Raw genomic sequence first — 6,000 nt, 5'->3', positions numbered from 1 at the left:
ACAGCGCTGCTGCAGCAAAAAGCATTGTCATTGAACACATGTTACAGTAATTGTGTTGTCATCAGTTGTGTATTGAGGAGGCAGACTTTACTTGGAAAGTGCTGTTAAATACTCAGTGAAAAGCAAATTTTGAATTCTCGGGGATAAATATTTATTCCAGACTCTCAAAATTTAAGTAATGATTTCTGGATCCAGGTGTGGGAGGGTTTTTAATGGTGACAGTGCCTGTAATTCTCTGGCTGCATCTACTGCTTTCAATGTGGAGTGTGAGTATTGACTGCAGGACAACCGCAGGCTTTGCTCCACTGCTCGTAAGCATTTCTGAGTTGTTTGGACAAGAATGATTCTAAAGAAATATCAACATGGTTGTTTTCTGTTCCAAGGAAGCTAATTAAAAATAAGCAGTATTTAGCCAGTTTTTATTGTTGTCTTATGCTTCCCTCCCTGATGATCGCTAAGATGTGAAAGGAAGGAGTTTCCTCTGCTGAAACCACTTTGGAAGAGGGCAAGCTCTGGGCTGCAGCATCTGTGAACAGCCTGGAGAGGAGGATGGTGCTCTCTGGGTGCAGGGCAAATTTACAATGTTGTGCACAACCCTGGCAAGCAGCAAGGCAGAAAAGTAAATTTAGGAGCAGCGCAGAGGTGACCATCACAGCCAGATTAGGAAGCTAGAAATCAACCTTTTGTCATGGCTTTTATGATCAGGTCATGTCTTCAGTAATTTGTGATCCACATTGCGTCAAATATTAGTGGAGACATTTATTTTTCTTTTTTTTTAAACAAAATTCTTGCTCCACGCACTTGTGACTCCTGTATTCAAGGGTCCCAAAGCAGCTCATGTTCCTCAGAGATTCGAGTCTTTTCTGGGAAGTGTTTGAACTGCTCCTTTTGGAAGGTGATCTACAACCCATAGCAAATATATTTGCAAGTAGTTCAGTGGGCCACAGAATGAGGAAAGCCAGTTTTCCTCATGGCCTTATGCCTGCTGCCTGTCTCTCTGGTGTCTAACAATTTGGCAGCTCACACAACTCTCTACCTGCTGGGTTCTTGCACAAAACTTTTCAAACACAACATCACGGAGACCTTGACCCCTCTGATGAGTTTTGCTGAAATTCATCAAGTGGTTTAAAAGCTCAGTGGGGCTTTCTACCCCCACTGGCACTTTGTGGATTTTGGAGCCAGGGGGCAAGAGGGTAATTGGTTTTCTAGGAAACTGTATCTTAAAGTTATCCTTCACCACAGGACACTCCAAAAGATGTCCCTTTTTCCTTAGATGCTCCTATGTGTGTCCCCCCTGGAATTTTTAACCCACTTCTTCACTATTAAAGACAAATCACAAGTCTGAGCTCTTGTTGAGACTTATCATTAACAAGCAGTAACTGTCATGGCATCAGCCACATGGGTGTCCTGTCAAATGGAAGGGCTGGGGCAGAGTCTCCTTGTTCCCACCAGTGCACTCGTTACTGTTTTGTCTCTTCAAGTTCTATTTCAAGTCACGGATTCCCCTTGGATCCTTATGGGGCCATTCCACACATGAATGAGCAGCTGCTTTCTGTTTCTCAGCACATATTTCCCCTTTGTTACAGTGTTCTCATCAGGTCTGGTCATGCCCCCATGTGTTCTGATATATCTGGTATCCTGCACAGTTTTAGGAGAAATAAATGAATAATCTCCTTCCTTGCACGTACACCTTTCTCTGTGTCCACTCAAAAAACAGTTCTGTGGCAGAAATTCTTCCATTCTGCATTCAGATAACTGGTGACCTATGAAAGCAAGTTAAAAATAAGGTTTCTTAACAGACTTTAATATAACATTGTTATTGCAGTGGCTGTTACGCAGTGCAGATTTGATGTTTTCAATCCAGAGTTGCAAGGGTGTGCACTCTTTCATCAGTCTATTTTGATTTTAAAATCCTTATGTCTGTTGTACTGCAGGCATTGGGGTAGCTCAACCTGCTGGGTTAATAAACTGGCTCTTGGATGTCTGTAGCGGTCTTGTACATCCAGGACTTCTTGAGTTTCATGGTTAGCACAATGCTACACAGAGCTCATCCCTTCTATTCCGGGTCATTGTGCTAATAAATAAGAGTTAGGTACTTTTGGCATTAACAAACAGGTGCAGCCCTACCATGTGCAAGGAAACAATTTGGGCTGGGACTTTCCAGCAGTATATTATCAGAGGGGACTGTAGAAACAAGTCAGCACTTGTTGGAAGGAAGCATAGGGATGTGACTTCATTCCTGGTTGTCCTCCTACTTTACATTCCACAAAACCTCTCTAAGAGAGTGGAGCTCTGAAGGCTGGAGGCAGCTTGACTGTGCTGCTACAGGTCTGTTCAGGGACCCTCCAGAGTGATGACTATGCCAAGTCACTCTGAGGTATTATATGAAAAGATACCCTGGTACTGAGTTCTGCTTGTCAGAGACACGCAGACATTTAGAAATGCTGTCGTACAAATTGAGACACAGCTCCAAGTTCTTTTAATTCTTGCAGTCAACAGACAACTGCTGAATGTGATAAGGCAAGGATTTCAGCTCAAAATGGACTAGGGAACAGGGTGGAAGAGTAGAGAGACAGTAGATAGATACCAGGTAGGAGGTGCCAGTGTTAAAGCTTTGATGTTTTCCCCTTCAGAGGAAAGAGTGGAGACGAGATTAGCAGCATTGTGCTCAGTAATGGCATTATGCTGCTCAAAACACCAGGAGATGCAGTTGTTCTGACTGTCACTGAAAAACAGGACCTGTCAAGGTACTTAATTCTCCTCTCAGTTGCTCTGTTTGAAACGAAATTAACATCCGAGACCAGGATTGCACCTTTTATACTTGACAAGTGGAGCTGGATTTTGTTTTCAAGCAAAGTGCCTCCACGCTGGAGTGGCACTTCAGCACTTGTCCCAGAGCAGCAGTGTGGTGTAAGCCAGCAGCTCCCACTGCAAGGGAAGCTGGAGGATTTCAGCAGTCCAGCAGTGATGCAATGCTGTCAGCATCCCAGACATACTCAGGCGTGACAGGGGACAGCACACCTGAGCCTCCTTGTTTACACATACACTGCAGAGCAGGAGAATGAACAAAACTCTGGAGAGACTCGTGTATTCTATATATCCCAGAACAGCTATAGTGGTATCTGAGCTCTTTCCAATGTAGCACTGAGTGATTCACATCTCTCCTGTTGCTCATTGTATCTCCAGGGGAAGATGTGAGTGCAAGGAGTGGTTTGTTCTGGTGGCTATCTCTTAAAAAATATGTATTTAATTATCTTGTGGGAGGCAAGATTGAAAAACCAGTCCCAGTGCTTTGGGACCAGAAATTAATGGAATTTATCATGGATCCCAGGTTCTGAGGGAGCTAATTTTGCATTCCCACCTCAGCTTTGAGAAGACTCTGCTGCTTCCCACCCAGTTTATTAAGGTGACCAGCTGTGCTGGACCAGGAGAGAAGCTGTTGGCTCTTGCTCTCACTCCTGACACTGTTTGTCCACACTGGAGTGAAAAGTGTATGCATAACTTCTGTCAGCCTCTCTGAGGAAGCTTTAATCAGGCAGGGGTGAGGACCAGCACTGCTGGGAGATGGTGAGGCTCAGTCTTCCTGAGGAATCTTACCCCCTCCCCACCCCCAAGCTGACAGAGATGGGATCAGATTTCATCTGTGTGGAACAGTGACTCCAATGGATTTGTGAGATATCCATCTTCAGGTATTCTTTTTAACCTCTTCACTTCAGTTTTTTCATCATTCAAACAGGGATTGAGAAGCAATGGTTTCAGAAAAATGTCATGAGTGTGCCATAGACAGACCATGCAGCATCTCAGGGCTCCACTGGCGTTTGTGCAAGCAAATAGTGAACACAACTTACAGACACTGGGAGAAAACTCAGAATCTGTTTCTTGTGGCATTTTTCTGGCTCACTGGGGAGAGGTCCAGCTAAACTAGGGACAATGCCACATTATTCCTGATGTTCCTGGGGAAAGAAATGAGTAGGACAGAAATGTTTAGTGAAAGAAAATATATTCAGGACCCTATAAAATGTCAGACTTTGCCAAGGCTTCTCCTTTAATAGCCACCAGCACTGTATTCAATCCTCTCTAATAGACTCTTACAGTGATATAAGGCCTCAGGGAACTTTTCCTAGTCCTAGTGGTGAGTTTATTCTTTAAACAGAAGATGTTTAGCTCCTTTTTTTTTTTATCCTGACACAATTTTCTAGATGGGTGCATTATCCACTGGAAGTTCTGGTGGGTTTTGGATACTTGCTGAAATCCTATGCTGCTCTGTGATCAACTGTCAGTAAAGCTGGAGGTATTTCTTCCTGTGAGCTTCGAATGGTTAAGTTTCCATTTCCAAATCTGAACAAAATTAGAATTTCCAGTTTCAAAAGCTCTCCCCTTTCCTTTATCAGCAGTAAAGAAGAAATGAGAACGCTTGCCTGGCCTGTTCTGTACTGTTCATTATTTTACACAAATGTATCACTAGGTTTCTCTTCTCCTTCATGAAGTCTCTACAGATAGGCTTTTTAACTATGCTTCTTCTCATAGCTTTCATTATTTTCAGTACCTAACATATAATACTTTTATGACTCGTTTAGTAGAAAACTGCGTAAAGATCAAATTTCAGTTTAAAATATGAAGGTCACCTCTAACCCCTGTTAACAATTTTATTGAAATAACTAGAATAGAGAGGTAATATGAATCATTGCTCCTCTTTTATTATTTAGGAAAAAAAATGAATAAATGCCTAGAAAATGTTTTCTGTAACCTTTTAAAAAGAAATGTGTTTCACTGGCTGTAAAATACGTGCTTGTTTGACTGCTGTGGAACAGATTGCTTGGATAGCAGCTCAGGAGCCAAAGCAATTTCAAAGAGAGATGGGCTCTGTTTTATAAACACAGAAATCCCAAGTGCTGTGTATGGCTAGAACAGCCTCACAGAGAAATTGAAATTTTTATGCTCCTAGGAGATTAAATGAGAGGTTGGTGGAATAACTAACTATTGGTTTAACAATGCTTTGTTTTGGATAAAACAAGAAGAGACCCTTTGCTGCCCAAATGAAGTGTATCACTTTTGGTCCCTTTTCTTGTTGATTCTGTGCTGTGAGTTACCTGCTTGATAAAGTCAGCCACATTTAAGAGCCCAAGTTTTGTTTTGTAACTCCCACCCCTCCAAAACCTGTGTATATAACTAGAAACACTAAAAATGTTAACATTTCTGAGATTCCTGATGTTTGTTCTTGCAAACAGTTCCCAAACAGACCAGAATTCATCAGAAATACAAGAAGTTCATTTTTGCTTTTCCCCTGGTGCCATTTTAAAAATAGCAACATCTTTATTCCAACATCTCTGAGGGAAAGGGGCTCCTTTACCCTTCGACAGACAGACAGACGCTCCTTCTCTGTCTCCAGCCCTCCAGCTGCTGCAGTTACTGTCAGCACCAAGCCCCCCCAGGGGGCAGGGTGACCTGAGAGCTGGAGCTGATGGTGCAGAGCCACAGGGCTGTTCCCCAGTGTGGTTTCACTCTCAGAGGAAAGCAAGACCCCCTCGCTGCAGTGTCTGAGCAAATGTCTGGGAGGTCTAAATTGACTTGGAAGGACCAATGGAAACTGTCCCTGGTGACTATAGGTGACAGCAGGTCCACCTGCACGCCTCCCTCACCAGAGTAGGTCCCATGGGGGTTTAAGCCCTCCACCTCCACGGTGAACATGACCCACCAAAACCCTTGGCAGTGCGTTCCTCCTTGCTGATATGCTGTCTTAATCTCACATGGCTTTTGTTTCAGGGGACGGGGTCGTGAAACCTCCTGGAAACTGATGCTGTTTGAGGGCTGACACTGAGAGGATGTCAAATTGCTCTCTTGAAATGATGGCACAGCTCCATAGCACTCACACAGCAACATTGTGTTGATTGAATAGGAGCAGAGATGGAGCCTTGGAAGGCTTTGCAGATGAGGGAGTTGGAGCTGGATAAAACTAACAATAATCTGTTAGTTTCTCATCTATTTAAGCAGGCTCTGAAG

Source organism: Neopelma chrysocephalum, unplaced genomic scaffold (genome assembly GCF_003984885.1).
Source record: "Neopelma chrysocephalum unplaced genomic scaffold, ASM398488v2 Primary Assembly neopelma1_63, whole genome shotgun sequence".
Lineage (NCBI taxonomy): Eukaryota > Metazoa > Chordata > Aves > Passeriformes > Pipridae > Neopelma > Neopelma chrysocephalum.
This window is presented reverse-complemented; position numbering follows the sequence as displayed.